The 17,603-nt window shown below is 33.6% G+C and overlaps 1 protein-coding gene and 1 pseudogene across 2 annotated transcripts in view; both read right to left on the reverse strand.

The window, feature by feature from the left end:
* Positions 1-17,603, reverse strand: part of POT1 (protection of telomeres 1) — a 105,069-nt gene that overhangs the window by 57,456 nt on the left and 30,010 nt on the right. The window lies entirely within an intron of this gene.
* Positions 1,202-6,555, reverse strand: LOC105884821 (UDP-GalNAc:beta-1,3-N-acetylgalactosaminyltransferase 1-like; annotated as a pseudogene).

Consider the following 17,603-nt stretch of genomic DNA (forward strand, 5'->3'; position numbering starts at 1 on the left):
CAGAGATGAGTTAGGGTGAAGACAGGGGTGAGTAAAAAATGCTTTAGAGTAGGGTTTTTCAACCTTAGCTGCACTGACATATTAAGCTGGAAAATGACTGGGGATGGAGGAAGGAGGAACTGTCCTATAGGCTATATGATATCAAGCAGTTTATCTGGTTTGTATACTAGATTCTAGTAGTGTCATCCTAGTTATAACTAAAATATCCCATGGGGGCAAAATCACCCTGGGTTGAGAACCCAGAAGTATCTATTTTGAGTTTTGAAGAAGAAATTGTACTCTAGGAAGATAATAGCAAGAACAAGACCCAGAATCAAGAAACCAAAAGTAAAGCTAGGCATTTGTGAAGCCACAAGCATTTCATTAGTGCTACTGATGAGAGAAAGGCTAGAGGTATTTTAAAAAAAAACAGAGTTAGAAACTGAGCTTTCTAAATTGTCACCTATAAGAAGAATGGAAATAAATATCTTCTGAATATCTTATTTCAGGTGTGTGGAGTGGGTACTTATGAGACTGCCTTGCATTAAACAAACAATAGACTCAGTAATATTCCATTGACTTTAAATAGTTTTCCTCTTTAGCACTGAAACACTAGACTAACAAAGGGCACATTTTTGACAAGTTCCTTCATTTTGTTTTCCATTGAGTTAACATTCATAAATACATTTCTGTCACATTTCTTATATATTCACAAACTTGAAAAACTGTATGTTACTAAGTAGCAGATCTGTATTGCCTTGATTTAGTTTGATACAGGTTGAATAAAGTTCTTTAGCTTGCTGGGTAGACTGAGCTCTATGGAATAAGATTATGAAGTAAACTGCCACTAAATTCTCTGTAATGTGAGTACCTTAAAGGTCACATAGTGCCAAACAGTTGCTACTTTGTGCCCCCTAAAAACTTCAATATTTATTATAATTTCATTGTATCTACCTCTACTAAACTTCAGCTTCATTTAAATGAATTTTGAAAAGCTTTGTAAGAATCTCAAATATATATTATACTATATTGACTCCCCTAACCTGGAACTTCTAGAAATGAAAAGACTGTGATTAATGTATAAATAATATTAGGAGAATAAAACTAGTAATAATAAAAGGCTAATTACCTTGATTTCTAACACATTACTTCTAAGATCTGATTATATGTTTTCATTAAAATACATATATAAATTCTCAAGTGACTAGTTATTCTAGTGAATTAGATATTAAGTATTTTACCAATTTTATATTCATTCTATTAAGTATTAAATTATTAATACATATTATGTTTTAAGATTATCATATAAAAAGCTTGACATAAAAGCTAGGGTACCACATAGGTTGATTATTCTTATTTCAAATGCTTGGGACAAAAAATGGTTCAGATTTTTTATTCTTCAGATTTTAGAATATTTGCATTATGCTTACTGGCTGAGCAACCCAAATCCAAAAATCCAAAATGCTTCGATGAGCATTTCTTTTCAGTGTCATGTTGGCACTCAAAAAGTTTCAGGTTTGAAACATTTTGGATTTCAGATTTGGTATGCTCAATCTGTGTGTGTGCATGTGTGTATAATTTTATATATACATATATAAATAAATATATAAAATATATATATAATTTTTCTAAGAACTTAGCACCATTTACCCTACCTTTAGAAAAAACTCACAATTTATAGTATGAGTTTCATATAAATCCTAATCTGGTTTCAAAGATTTTTAAATCCAGATACAAGTATGCATATTGCAAATGGACTCAACATATCCCTATAGGCTATAAAAATAAACTAGACTTAAAATGAGGAAACCAAAAAACTGAAATTCATAAGTAGACTGTATTATTATACAGAAAATCAGGCTTCAGATGAAGAATAATACCATCCAAAATACCCTCCAAAAACTCCTACAGAGATTGCAGCAAAGACTCTGCTCAGTGATTACAAATTGGGCATTATCTGAATAACTGCCCCCTCTTAATTGAAGAAATGTATCACAGGTCATATATTGGGAGAAGGAAATTCATCCCAGGCTCTCTGTTAGGTGTTGCTCCCACTATAGTGAGCAACCACTACAGTGATCCCAGATCACTATATACAGGCATACATACTGTAAATGATCATATACATCACATTATTTAATAAATGATTTTGAAACAGTAGATCAAACATTAGATTTCACATTACATATAAAACAAAATTTCAGGCAATATAAGCAACATCAGTTTTAAAAATTATAAATGAATTTTAAGAAAACATAGGTTTGTATTTTCAGACCTTAGAATGGGTAAAGTCTTTCCAAACAAAGAAACAAACAAAAACCAGAATCCACAAGTATTTAAACACGTGTATTTCAAAAATTACCAGCACTAAAAGTAAAATTCATACAACAGTTGGAAAAAGCATCGCCAACATGTATGACAGAACAGAGATTAATATCATCAATATATAAGAAGCATCTAGAAATAACTGAGAAAAAGACAACCAAACCAAAAAATAAGGAAGGGAAGGTATTTTGATTTTCTTAATCGATGATGTGGAAAGCAAGTGGTGGGAGTAGTATGACACAGATGGCAATCAAAGCAATTTTTAAATTGACAGTAATTTTTGTGAAACCAAATATTAATCGAATCCATTTGACCTGAGTAGTAACATAACAAAGCATTCATTGGCAGCCACTTAGAATATCTTATTTGTAATAACTCTTAACAAATAATCTTTTAAAAACCAACTACCAACTATGATAGTTCTATCCTAGAAATAAAGTTGCTGACGCATATATAACCAATACAACATAAACAAATCATTTTAGCCCTATCATATATATAGAAAACCATAAATTAAATATAGAAAAAAATTTTGTTTACTTTCATCTAAAATGTAAACTAAGTGTAATCCACAACAGTGCCTTAGGTCCTTAATAATGATCCCCGAGAAAAAGAATGCTACGAGAACATAAAATTATGCTTCATTATACTGTTGACATTCCAGTGTTTAAAATCATGTTTAAGTCAACCACCGTAGCTGGCTTTTGAAATTAAAGAGTTCACCTTTTTATTACATTAGATTACGTATGAAATGTCCAATTTCCTTGAGTACTAAGTCTGACAGTTGATATCTCTGACATTTCACTTTGACACTTCTCTTATTTTTATTATGAAAGTATATCCTCAGTGTTTCAAATACATTTCAGTTTGGCTTGCGATTATCTTCCAAAAAATTTTTTTAGAGCGATTTTGTGAGACCACGGATAAATCAAAAATTCGTGTTATTTTCGAACATGAGTTCCATCATGAAACCACTGCAGTGCAGACAGCTTGAAATATCAACAAAATTTTTGGGAAGAATGAGGCTAATGAATGCATAATATGCAATGATGTGAGGAGTTCCGTTCTGGTGATTTTAATCTTGAAAATGAGCCACGTGGGCTACCTGAGACCAAGGTGGATAATGATGAGCAGAAAGCTGTAGTGGAAGCCAATCCATCTCAACCTAACATGTGAATTAGCAGGAAGGTTTGGCATTACTACTCCAACAATATTGGGCCATTTGAAACAAATCAACAAGATAAAGAAGCTGCATAGATGGGTACCACATGAGCTTCAGAAAAGAAATGAAGAAAAATTGTCTCAAAGTTTTCCTTTTTTGTTTGTTGTCAGGACATAAAGGTGAACCATTTCTACACCATATTGTTATGTGTGATAAAAAAAAATGGACTTTTCCCCCTTTTCTTTTGTTCTCTTTATTCACAAAGTCATTGTTAATGAGAAAACAAGTGGGGCAGATTAATAACACAACTTGGATCCTAATCTCCTCTTTCCAACTCAAATACTGGATTTGACACTCTTTCCGTAATATTCTGGCCATCAGGTTCTCTTTCCCGCCCTTCCCGCCCCCCCCATACCTTTTTTTTTTTTTTGCTTTCAGAGTCCATTGCAAAAGGAACTATACTGCCTGGCATTCTAAATTATCCCTAATTTCCAGGTGGAGAAACAAGACAGATGAAGTATCTAAAAACACTGGGGACTATAGTTTTAAAAAGATAATAATTCATATTTTCTTGATTTAATTCTTCTCTATATACCACAGTAAAATATTTAACAAAGTTCAAGAGATTACTGATATGTAATAAGAATCTATGACTTTATAATACATTAATGGAGCTATCAACATCAAACTTGTTCAGTGAACTAGAAAAAAGTTACACCATAAAAAGTGATTCATTATTCTATTTACACAGTATCGAAACCATCAAAACATTTAAACACCCAGAAAGTTCAAAGTAATACTAAATAATAATTGATAACTCTGAAATATTGCAACGTCTTGAAGCACCTTCTAAATGACCAAAACCAGATGAAATTTTGTTCGGTATAGTTTCATTGATGTTTCTTTAATACAGAACTATATTTTTAAATTGCTAATCCATGTATGATATATATGAAACCTTTAAGTGACTAGATTGTTCCATAAATAAAACTCCACATTGTTTTACTGTTATGAACTAATGAGCTAATAATTCAGAGAAACCCTTTCAAGAAATGCTAGCCTATAGAATGGCATGTTCAAATTCTTTGGTCCTATTAATTTAGCAAAATTAATTAATTTAGCAAAACCCTCTAATTTCTTTATATTTAATTCCTCTGAATATCATCTTTAAAGTGCCTGACTTTTGTCAAAAAAGATCACAAAACTTAACCTTCCTGTCTCTAGGTTCAAGAGTTTCAGCTCAAGGTTAACCAGCACACTGACCTTCCTTTGAATTTTCTACAGTACCAACTTTAACACTTTCCACAAAATGTCCTGTCCTTCTCTAGGCCTTTGGTAGAATTTGATGTTAATAATGATATGTGGTGTTCCTTAGCATAACCTGCCAAAAAGTATGGATTCTATATAAAAAGAAATGGTTTGTGTCTTCTGGAATATGAATGTCCACCTTTAATAAATGCAAACAGATCCCAACATAAACATCTTCAAACTTGATGGGTTTTATGTGCTCTATCATTTCATAGGTCCAAATGCCATTTGGTGCCATTTCATTGGCACCAAATCTCTGGACATTATATAACCCATCTCACTGCAGTAGGGAAGGAACACCTTGAAAGGATACTCCTGGTATGAAATATGGGTTTGTTGGTAAAATCCTCTATAGGAGTAATTATCAACTAGAGGATAAACTGTGAAAAACTTCTCTGAATGGTTTAGGTTTAAAAGATACTTCACTAAACTGCCAGTATTGATGAAAACATCTGTGTCTGTCTTCATGGTATACTTGGCATTGGGGCAAAACTCAGTTACCCACCTGAATTCCATAATGGTTTTCAAGGTCAAGTTATTATATGTGTCTAAAAACTCTTGTTGCATTATGTCACCATAAAGAAGGTGTTCACCCTTTAAGGGCAATTCTAACACTGTTCCCTTTCAGCCTGCTGGCCTAGTAAGAAAACTATAAGAACCTCATATCCCCACCAAGACTTTTTTTCACCCCAAGTAACTAATGGCCTGTGTAGCTTTCACATCTGAGGGGTTAGAGATCACCAGGATGACAGAAATGGGTTTTTCTGAGAGCAGTTTGAATGCTCTCGAAGTGTGAAGTGGAAGTCTTGCCTGTAAATTGGCTCATACTCGTAGAAGTACATTGAGTTTACACGTTCTATCACACTGTAGTGGGGACAGCTGATGTAACACACCACAAGGAAACTCAGGAGTGACAGCAGCAGGGGACTTCATTTGAGGGATCTCAGGGACATCCTACTCAGAAGGGCAAGCAAGAAAGCCAGGTCCATCTACAGCAGCTCTGAGGCATGTAAGCCACAGGGTTGTCTTCCTGATTTGATTTTTCTCAATAAAATACACCTTCAATTTCCCAGACTGACCATTTAGCAGTATGTAATTGTCAAAAATAATGTCTACTAAAAACCAGAGACTCCCAGATTGGCTTAAAATTCTGCCATATACTGCTTATAAGACAAATTTCTCTAGAGTTTCAGATGAAATTAAAGCACTAGCTGAAGTTTTTTGTTATCTTCTGTATTCCATGCTTTAACTGAAACACTCAGATTTGCTGTAAACTATAATAGGAGGGAGGTGCTAGTCACTGAAGCCCAAGGCCCGGTGCAGCAGCTCAAACTGGGGACATGTTCCGGAAAGGGCCAAAAAATGGATTCTTTTTGACAATTTCAAGTGTTTGGCACAATGGTTGGATAAAGATGAAGTGGTGAAGCACAGTCCAAAACCAAATATTCATCAAAAAAACTACTGGTGTCTGGTGGTAGGCCAGAGCTGGCATTATGATAGCTTCATGAAACCTGGTCAGTCGATTACTGCAAATGTCTACTGCAACCAATTGGATGAAATGATGAGGATGCTTGCAATTAAATAGCCGAGACTGGTTAATAGAAACAGGCCAATCTGCTTGCAAGACAATGCTCAACCACATGTCGCATAAACAATGCCACTAAAACTACAGAGGCTGGACACGGAAACACTCTGTCATCCACTGTATTCACCAGAACTTTGCACCGACTGACTACCACTTCTTCCAGGGTTTGGACCATTTCTTGCAAGGAAAAATATTCCACTCTCAACAAACTGTGTAAAACACTTTTCAGGACTTTATCGCCACTCACTCTCCAGCCTTCTTCACTACTGGCATAAAAAAGCTACTGTTAAGATGGCAAAACTGTGTCCATATGTTTAGGAACATATTTTGATTAACTGTACTGCTTCTTGTTTGATATATAATAAACTATACTTTTAATTCAAAATTGGACATTTTATATTTAATGACCTAATAAAAGTCTGTCAACTTTCATTGCTATTTCCAAAGTTTGGAGTGTTGGCCTCTTCATCTATCAAAATCTTACTTATCCTTGAAAGTTCAGTTTAAATGCTCTCTTAGAAGACTTTCCCTTGTTAGCTTTCATCTCTACATTTCTACTCTCAAAGCCCCTTGGTTGTCCCTTCAATTATAGCAAATAACTATTTTCTATACTAGCTAGTTGATTACACTTAGGTCCTCTTTACCTATAACTCAAGAGTCTATCACTTTATTATTATAGACAGCTACGTCCAGCACAATGCTACAGAAGACTAGCACAAATCTTTAATTGAATAAATAAAAGATTGTACCAAAAGTTTTTTTAAATAATGAGAAAATATTATTAATTTTTATGATTCATTAAAACAATTCAAATTACAAACTAATGGAATAGAGGGGTAATTTTCTACATGAGTAGGCTAAAAATTCACTTAAGAAAAAGGTCAAGAAAAAAGAAATGCTAGAGCTAGTCCACATAAAATCCAGATGGAAGCCTCAAGCTTCAAGAAGTCATTCCTGCATATGATGAAGAGCAAGCAATACAAAGCTGCAGTGACGGGGAAAAAAAATCTTTTTTTCCCAATCTCCATTCTCCAGCTGGAAACAGACAGAATAGTTAGAAGACAGTGTGAGTTAGTTGAAGTGGAGAAGCTTAGCTCAACCTTCCAGATCCTTAAAAACATAAGTGATGACTAGTCATGACCTGGATGCCTTCCATTTCTGAAAGATAGCCAAGCACCTCAGAAGAGTCTCACCTCATGCATCTAAACATATTATAATAATTTTTTTTACTCTTGAAAAAACGGAAAATTCAGCGTCTGATCCACAACCTCTATCTTTTATAATATGTAAGTTATCATTCAACTTGAACATATACATTCAAAAAGCATGGTATCTTTTACAAATTACAAATTTATGTATCTTCCCCAGAAAATTTAATTCCTTGAGGTCAGGAACAATTATATACAGATTTTTAATTTCCCATGTCTAATATAATACCATGTAGAAAGTACTCAATACATTGCTTGTTGAATAAATGAATAAACAAATGAGGGAATGAAAAAACAAACTATTTGCTATTTAGTCTTAAATGCTACCAACATGACATTCTTATGGTTTTGATATTATCTGAATATTTACGTAAGTGAATATGAACATACTACAGATCATAGTTCACAACCTGGGGCTCAAAGGTAGGGGGCATGAACCTTTGATATTATAAGTCTGTATACATGTATGTACATTTTTCTAGGATAGGTTTTATAACTGCCATATTACAGTTCCTAAGGGGTTTGTGACTGCAAAAATTTCAAAGTTGCATTTAGAATTTAAAAACAAGAAAAATATGATTAATATTACATAAAATTTTACATCATACTAGATACTTTAATCTCTGTGATAAACCAGAAACCTCCTGGTTCTTATGGAGTACCAATGAGTCATTAACTATTCAATAATTAACAAATTATTTTTCAACCATTTTAATTCTGGATATGTGAGAGCTTACTGCTATACTTTTTAAAATTAAAAGGTAATATCTAATCATAATATGCAACCAATATGACTAATACAAAACAAAAATATTCAAGCGATTATGTCATATATTATGCATAAATGACAAGCCATTCTCATAAATGAAAATATTTTTACACAGCCAAAAATAGCATTCTAGGGTTCGCTGTGATTTTTTTACAGAATAGGAAGAAAAATATTAAAGCCCTCTATCCTAGCACCCTATCCCCAAAACTGAGAGTAGGCAAAACTGATAGGGGCTATCAGAAATCCAATGCTTTGGATACTACTCTAAGAAATTTGATTATCATGCTTAGAAACAAGCTAAAACAGGTTTCCTTAAGACAATGACTAGCAAGAGCAAAAGGTCTGTTTCTAGAAACACTGTAACATCTAAAACTGCTAAAGTTTAATCAAACTCCTTTTCTAAAATAGAGAGTTTTAATCAGAGGTGGGATAGGAAAAATAAATAATTTGGGAACACAGAGCATTCCTGAGGTAAGGGAGAGAGCCACAGATGATGTACTACATTACCAGGCACAAAAAGGCTAAGATCTCCGGGGCATAATGACTCAAAATTTGGGAGAAGAACAAAAAGGAGACGTAAATGGTAAAAAATGAAGACATGAGTATTTTGTCTATCATCTCCCTTCCTCTGGACTCAAATGGGAAATTAAGTATAAACAAGGTTCCCTCTGTTTTCTTATTTGCTCACAGCGTGAGCAGACAGTATGTATGATATTGATCAAACAAGGATAAGCTATATACTATTAACAAGTGTGGAAATGTTTTATGACCTGCACACATTTATTTAGCAAGAACATTTAATAAAAACAGAGTAAATGTGGCTCGTTTAAAAAATAGTAAGGTATTTCTAAACATCTGAGACACAGCTAAAAACTAAATTCCTTTACATGTGTTACATAAGAAAATATGATCAAATGATATCTGTCCATGTCAAAAAAAAAAAAAAAAAAAACCCTGCATATCTATCTAGCCAGCTCCCAAAGCAAAAGTAAGTGTAAGGCTTTCAGAGAAAATCACTGCTATAAAATCTCTAAAGTTATAAAGAAGGCAGTAGCCTTGTCTTCCTACATAAGCCATTTTATGTACCACTTATGAGTCATTATCAAAATCAATTTTGATGATACAATGCCATTTTAATTTATATTGATTCCATAATCCTTGAGGAATTCTTTCTCTGTTCTCATGATGAATCTTATCACAACTGAATAAGAATGTTAGTATAGATAGCATTCATTATATGTCCTTTTAACAACAGGATTGATAGACTTCTATAAGAATAAAAACATCAACTACTCCAAGATGGAATATAAAGCTTGGAAAATGAAGCATTTGCTGCCAGAAATAAAACAGCACGCTATAAGTCATATGTAATTATTATTATTCAGGATGAAAGGAAAGTCTTCAGGAAAATTTTAGTTAAGGAGTAAGGATGCCAAATTGCAATTAATTGCTTCCACCACATAGAACACTTACCAACTTTTCTTTCCATCTATATAAATTTGAGCTGCATAAAAGCAATTTTTCTCCATATAACTAGTTATGTATATCTGGATGTTACTTAGACTGTGGCTCTGTATTTATGAAATAATACTGCTTTACGTAATATAAAAAAGGCACAACTGTGGTCTGTTTTTGTACATCTATTCTAGTACTTTCCTATGTACTCTAGTTTAGTTCTCTAGTACTAATGAACTTGATCCTTTGTTGAATATAAATATCAGTGGTATTTGTCTGATTCTCCTGCAGCATCTATTCCTGTTGAAGGATGAGTTCTATCAACAGAAATAAAAATGTTAACTGTAACTAAAGCTATAACACAGATAGTTTTAAAACTTTACTGTCTTGCTAACAGTAAAGTCATCTTGCTAGGTCTTAAGACTTATTTTCAAGTTTCAATGACTATGTTCAGATAAAATTGATGACACTCATTTTAATTTAGTGTCTCAGAAGAAACAGAGACATATTATCTCTGTAGTACCAGATGGCTCATTACTAGCTATGAATTTTTTACTAAGGGACTGGATCTCCAACTAAACATATTTGATAGAAATATAAGATAGATATATATATATGTATATTTATAATAAATATAGCCCCTGATGGCTTTCATTTTTTATGTATGATTTAATAATATTATCACAAGAAAACATTCTGCTATCTAACAACAACTGAAAATATTCTGAATATTTTTTAAAAGCTATCATATTATATTATCATCAGTTTAGGTTGGTTTTTTTGTTTGTTTGTTTTTTTTGAGACAGAGTCTCGCTTTGTTGCCCAGGCTAGAGTGAGTGCCGTGGCGTCAGCCTAGCTCACAGCAACCTCAAACTCCTGGCTCAAGCAATCCTCCTGCCTCAGCCTCCCAAGTAGCTGGGACTACAGGCATTCGCCACCATGCCCGGCTAATTTTTGTATATATATTAGTTGGTCAATTAATTTCTTTCTATTTATAGTAGAGACGGGGTCTCGCTCTTGCTCAGGCTGGTTTCAAACTCCTGACCTCGAGCAATCCACCCGCCTCGGCCTCCCAGAGAGCTAGGATTACAGGCGTGAGCCACCGCGCCCGGCTAGGTTGGTTTTAAAAATGATGTATTTGCTGATCAATTTATTAAAATATTTCAATGAAAAGAATTAACATATCAAGTGTAAAAAGGTTTTAAATTACATTTTCTATCAAGTAAGATGGACATTAGCAGTGATGTAGCTTATTCCTATAATAAATTTGGCAGGCCAATTAAAGTCAACCAGGTAAAACTTACACAGTGATCCCACCTTTACGGCTAATCACAGAAAGGATACATGTATGATTTAGGGAAAACTTTGATGGTGAGAGGAAACTATTAAGGTGAAAATATGTGAGTGTATTTTGAACAGTGTCATGGGGTGGAAGAATGTAGACTTTGGAAAAAGTAAAGTTCAAATAAAAATATTTCGACAAATATTAATACATATTCAAACAAAAATTTCTCTTCAACTTTGTTTTCCTTTCCTCCAGAACAAGAATCATAAATTTTTCATAAAACACCTTTTTGCAGTCTTCAAACTTAGTCTGAAGTTTATGACAAACTTATTTCCATATTTAATAGGCTTTACATTGTCATTTACACATACACTAGGTCTTTACATTATATATTAACATGCTGATCACATGAAAACGAGAATTTTCCCCATCCACTCATACCAAAGAGTACTAACCTAAATCCTCAATAACAAAATTTGCATATATATACATATATATATCTTTATAAATAAAATAGTTTTGTAATATGAACTCAAATGAGAACATCTTTGTGTTCCCAGCATGATCACAGCTCCTAGCACGCAGGAGATAAAGACAGTATTTCATCAACAAAAATCTACTGTTTCACATTTTTAACATCTCTGAAATATGGCTACATCTTAAAATTGACAGTAAAGCATATTTCAATAGTGTTTTAGAATAAAAGAAATAAAGAAATCAATTTTAAATTTAGTTGAACTGAATTAAACTGAGGTGAAGTGTCTGTTTTTTCTTCACTCTATTACCTTACAATAAACTGAAATTCATGGTTTTTGATCCCTTCTTTTATATGTTTGTTTAAAATCTTATATTATCATATAGCAATTAATAGGTTATACTTTTTAAATTTACTTTAAAAAACAACCCAAGTATATATATCAAAATGATATAAAGATCTAATCTCAACTTTCTAATTTCTTCAGTTACCCTTTTCTGGGGGTGGGGGGACTCATGAGATTTAATAAATTTTTAAGTATATAGCACAGTGTTAAGTATAAGCACAATATTGTAAAGCAGATCTATAAAACTTTTCTTCTTGCATAAATGAAACTTTATATCCATTCAAGAGCAACTCCATTATTTCGCCCTGCCCCCAGTCCTGGCAACCACCTTCCTGCTTTTATGAATTTGACTAGTTTAGATACCTCAGATAAGTAGAATCACATATTATTTGTCCTTCCGTTACTGGCTCATTTCATGTAGTATATTCCCCTTAAGATTCATCTATGTTGTCACATGTAATAGGATTTCCTTCTTTTATAAAGATGAATAATATTCCACTGTATGTACACACCATATTTCCTTTATTTATACCATAATGAACATTTAAATTTCATCCACATCTTTTGTCCTATGAATAAGGCTGAAATGAACATGGAAGTGCAAATATCTTCCTGAGATACTAATTTTAATTATTTTGGGAAAATACCCAGAAGTGGGACTGCTGGATCATATAGTAATTCTACTTTTAATTTTTTTAAGTAAACTTTGTTTTCCATAGTGGCTGCAACATTTCACAGTCCCACAACAGTACACAGGGTTCCAATTTCTCCAGTCTCACCATAACTTGTAATTTATTTATTTTTGATAATGGTCATTCTAACAGGTGTAAGGTGATAGCTCATTGTAATTTTGATTTGCATTTACCTGATGAGTAGTGACACTTAATAAACTGTTGGACTTTTGATTGTTTTCTTTGGGAAAATGTCTATTCAAGAATCCTTAACGCATTTTTAATCAAGTTATTAATTTTATTGCTATTGAGTTGTAGGATGTCCTTATAAATTTTGGAAGTTTGCCCTTTATCAGATACATGTTTGCAAATATTTTCACCCATTCCATAGGCTGTCTTCCTTAGGTATTATAGAAATAAAGCACTTATTGGATATATGCTTTGCAAATATTTTCTCTAATTCTACTGGTTCTCTTTTCACTCATTTATTGTTTCGTGTGCTGTGTAGAAGAGCATTTTAGTTTAATGTAGTTCCATTCATGCATTTTTGTATTTATTGCTTGTGCTTTTGTTGCCACGTTCAAGGTATCATTGCCTGCACTAATGTTAAAAAACTTTTCCCCTATGTTTTAGTCTAGAAATTTCAGTTTCAGGTCATATGTTTAAGACTTGATTAACCGACTTTGAGTTGATTTTTGTAACAGTCTGATTTCATTCTTTTACATGTGGATATCAAGTTTTCTCAACACCATTTGTTGAAGAGACTATCCCCTCCCAGTTTGTATGCTTGATAACTCTGTCAAAAGTCGGTCGACCATAACATAGGTATAGGTTTATTGCCAGGCTGTCTATTCTGTTCCATTGGTCAAGTATGTCTGTCTTTATGCCAGTATCATACTGTCTAAATTACTGTAGCTCTGTAATATATGTTGAAATCAAAGAGAGGGGCCTCCATCTTTGTTTTTCTTTCTAAAGATTCTTTTGGCTATTTAGCATTCTTTGTGGTTCTATAAGAATTTTAGAATTTTTCTTTTTCTATAAAAAAATAACATCACTGGGATTCTGACATGAAACACATTGAAATTATAGATCATTCTGAGTAGTATCAACATTTTAACACAGGCATACCTTCTTTTACCATGTTTTGCTTTATCGTGCTTTGCAAATACTTTGTTTCTTACAAATTGACAATTTGTGGCAACCCTACATGAAGAAAGTCCATTGGCACCATTCTCCCAACAGCAGGTGCTCACTTTGTGTTGCTGTGTCACATTTTGGCAATCCTTACAGTATTTAAAATATTTTCATTATCATATCTGTTATGGTGATCTGTGTTCAGTGATCTTCGATATTACTATTATAATTGTTTTGGGGTGCTACAAACTGTACCTATATAAGACAGTGAAAATTAACTGATGTTTTGTGTTCTGACTGCTCAACCAACATGTTGATCCCAAGTCTGTCTCCCTCTCCTCAGGCCTCCCTATTCCCCAAGACAAAACAATATTGAAATTAGGCCAATTAATAACCTTACAATGGCCTCTAAGTATTCAAGTGAAAGGAAGAGTCATCCCTCACTTTAAATCAAAAGCTAGAAACCATTAAGCTAGTAAGGAAGACATGTTGAAAGCAGAGACAGACCAAATGCTAGGAAGTCTCCTGTACCCAAACAGTCAGCCAAGTTGTGAACGTAAGAACAAGTACTTGAAGGAAATTAAAAGTCCAGTGAAAACACATGATAAGAAAGTGGAAATTATTGCTGATTGAAGAAAATTTTAGTGGTCTAAATAGAAGATTAAAATAGCTACAACACCGCCTTAAACCAAAGCCTAATCCATAACAAAGCCCTAATTCGCTTTAATTCTATGAAGGCTAAGAGAAGTGAGGAGGCTACCGAAAATAAGTCTCTAGCTAGCAGAGGTTGGTTTATATGGTTTATGGAAAAAAGCCATCTCTATAACATAAAAGTCCAAGGTAAAGTAGCAAGTGCTGAACTGATGGAGAAGCTGCAAGGTATCCAGAAGATCAAGCTAAGATCATTGATGAAGGTGGCTACACTAAACAACAGATTTTCAGTGTAGAAAGATCAGCCTTTAATTTAAAAAAGATGTAATCGTCTAGGATCATCAAAGCTAGAGAGAAGTCAATACCTGGCTTCAAAGCTTCAAAGGACACGCTGACTTTCTTGTTAAGGACTAATGTATTAATAGCTGTTGACTTGAAGCCAATGCTCATTTACCATCTGAAAATCCTAGGGCCCTTAAGAATTATGCTAAATCTACTCTACCTGTGCTCTACCAATGGAATAACATAGCCTGAATGACAGCATGTCTGTTTGCAGCATGGTTTACTAAATATTTTAAGCAAACTCTTGAAACCTACTGCTCAGAAAAAAAGGATTTCTTTTAAAATATTACTGCTCATTGACAATGCACCTAGTCACCCAAGGGTCCTGATGGTGATGTACAAAGATTAATGCTGTTTCCATGCTTGCTAACACAACATCTGTTCTGTACTCACAGAGCAAGGAGTAATTTCAACTTTTATTTTTTAACAAGTACATTTTGTAAGGGTATAAGCTGCCATAGACAGTGATTTCTTCTAATGAATCTGGGCAAAGTAAATTGAAAACCTTCTGGAAAAGATTTCCCATTCTAGATGCCATTAAGAACATTTGTGATTCATGGGAAGGTCAAAATATCAACTATAACAGTTAGAAACAAAACTACTATTAAGGAGTCAACCTCATGGATGACTTTGAGAGGTTCAAGATTTCATTGAAGGAAGTCACTGCACATGTGGTGGAAAGAGCAAAACTAGAAATAAGTAGAAGGGGAGCTTGAGCTGTGACTGAATTGCTGCAATTTCATTCGATAAAACTTCAACTGATATGGAGCTGCTTCTTTTGGATGAAGAAAGACAGTATATTCCACAGTAGAATCTACTCTTGGTGAAGATGCTATGGCCATGGTTATAATGATAACAAAGGATTTAGAATACTTCTTAAACTTAGTTGACAAAGCACTGGCAGGGTTTAAGGGAATTCTAATTCTGAAAGAAGTTCTACTGTGGATAAAATGCTATAAATAGCATCCATGCTACAGAAAAATGTTTTGCAAAAAGAAGTGTCAATCAATATGGCAAATTTCATTGTTGTGTTAAGAATCTGCGGCAGCCACCCCAACTTTCAGCAACCACCATCCTGATCTATCAGCAGCCATCAACACAGAGGCAAGAACCTTCACCAGCATCAAAAAGATGACAACTCATTGAAGGCTCAGATTACTGGTAGCATTTTTTAGAAATAAAATATTTTTAAATTAAGGTCTGTACACTGCTTTTTTTTTTAGAGATAATTCTACTGTATACTGATTATACTATAGTGTAAACATAATGTTTTTATGCAATGGGAAACCAAAAAATTAACTTGAACGACTTTATTGTGGTATTTACTTTATTGCAGTGTTCTACAGCACTCACTCACTGAGATATGCCTATATTAAGTCTAATCCATAAATATGGGATCTCATTCTATTTACTTGTGTTTTCTTTAATTTTTCCAACAATGTTTTATATTTCTCAGTGTACATGTATTTCACCTTCTCTTTTTAAGACTTTTATAATTTTTGATGCTATTTGTAAATAGGATTGCTTCCATTTTCTGTTTGAATTTTTTTCACCATTAATGTATAAAAACACAACTGATTTTTGGAGTTGAAAATATATCCAACAAATTTGTTGAATTTATGTATTAATTCTAACTGATTTTCTAGAGTGTTTATTTAGGTTTTTCTACTTATAGGGTCATGTCCTCTTACACAGAATTTTACTTCTCCCTTTCCAATTTGGATGCTTTTTAAATTTTTTTTTTTTTTTTTTTTGAGACAGAGTCTCGCTTTGTTGCCCAGGCTAGAGTGAGTGCCATGGCGTCAGCCTAGCTCACAGCAACCTCAAACTCCTGGGCTCGAGTGATCCTTCTGCCTCAGCCTCCTGGGTAGCTGGGACTACAGGCATACGCCACCATGCCCGGCTAATTTTTTATATATATATATCAGTTGGCCAATTAATTTCTTTCTATTTATAGTAGAGACGGGGTCTCGCTCTTGCTCAGGCTGGTTTTGAACTCCTGACCTTGAGCAATCCGCCCGCCTCGGCCTCCCAAGAGCTAGGATTACAGGGGTGAGCCACAGCGCCCGGCCTAAATTTTTTTTCCTTGCCTAATTGCTCTGGCTAGGATTTCTAGAAATATTTTGAATAGAAGTGTCAAAAGTGGTAACCTCGCCTTGTTCCTGATCTTAGAGGAAAGTTTTCACCTTTCCACTACTGAGTATTACTAACTGTGATCTTTTCATATATGGCCTTTATTAAATTGAGATAATTTCCTTCTATTTGTAGGTTGTTGAATGTTTTTGTCATGAAAGGATGTTGAATTTTTGTCAAATGCTTTTTCTGCATCTATTGAGATGATCATGTGATTTTTATTCTTCAGTATGTTAAGGTAGTGTATCATAGCAATTGATTTTATATGTCAAACTCCTCTTAAATTCCAGGGATAATTCCCACTTGGTAATGGTGTATGAGATCCTCTTAATATCCTACTAAATTTGTTTAGCTAGTATGTTACTGAAGATTTCTGCATCTATGTTCATTAGGGATACTAGCCTATAAGTTTTCCATTTTTGTAGTCTTTGGTTTTGGTATCAGGGTAACACTAATCTCATAAAATGAATGTTTCCTCCTCTTCAGTTTTTTGGAAAAGTCTGAAAAAGAATGGCATTAATTGTTCTTTAAATATTTGGTAAAATTCATCAGTGAAGTCATCTGGTCATGGACTTTTCTCTTTTTGGGGAGGTTTTTCTGATTATTGATTCTATGTCTTTACTATTTATCGGTATGTTCAGATTTTTTATTTATGATTCAGTACTGATAGACTTTATGCTTCTAGAAAATAATTCATTTCTTCCAAGTTATCCAAAATGTTGGCATATAATTGTTGATAGTCTCTTACAGTCCTTTTTATTTCTGTGGAATCAGT

The sequence above is a fragment of the Microcebus murinus genome, chromosome 9 (genome assembly GCF_040939455.1).
Source record: "Microcebus murinus isolate Inina chromosome 9, M.murinus_Inina_mat1.0, whole genome shotgun sequence".
Lineage (NCBI taxonomy): Eukaryota > Metazoa > Chordata > Mammalia > Primates > Cheirogaleidae > Microcebus > Microcebus murinus.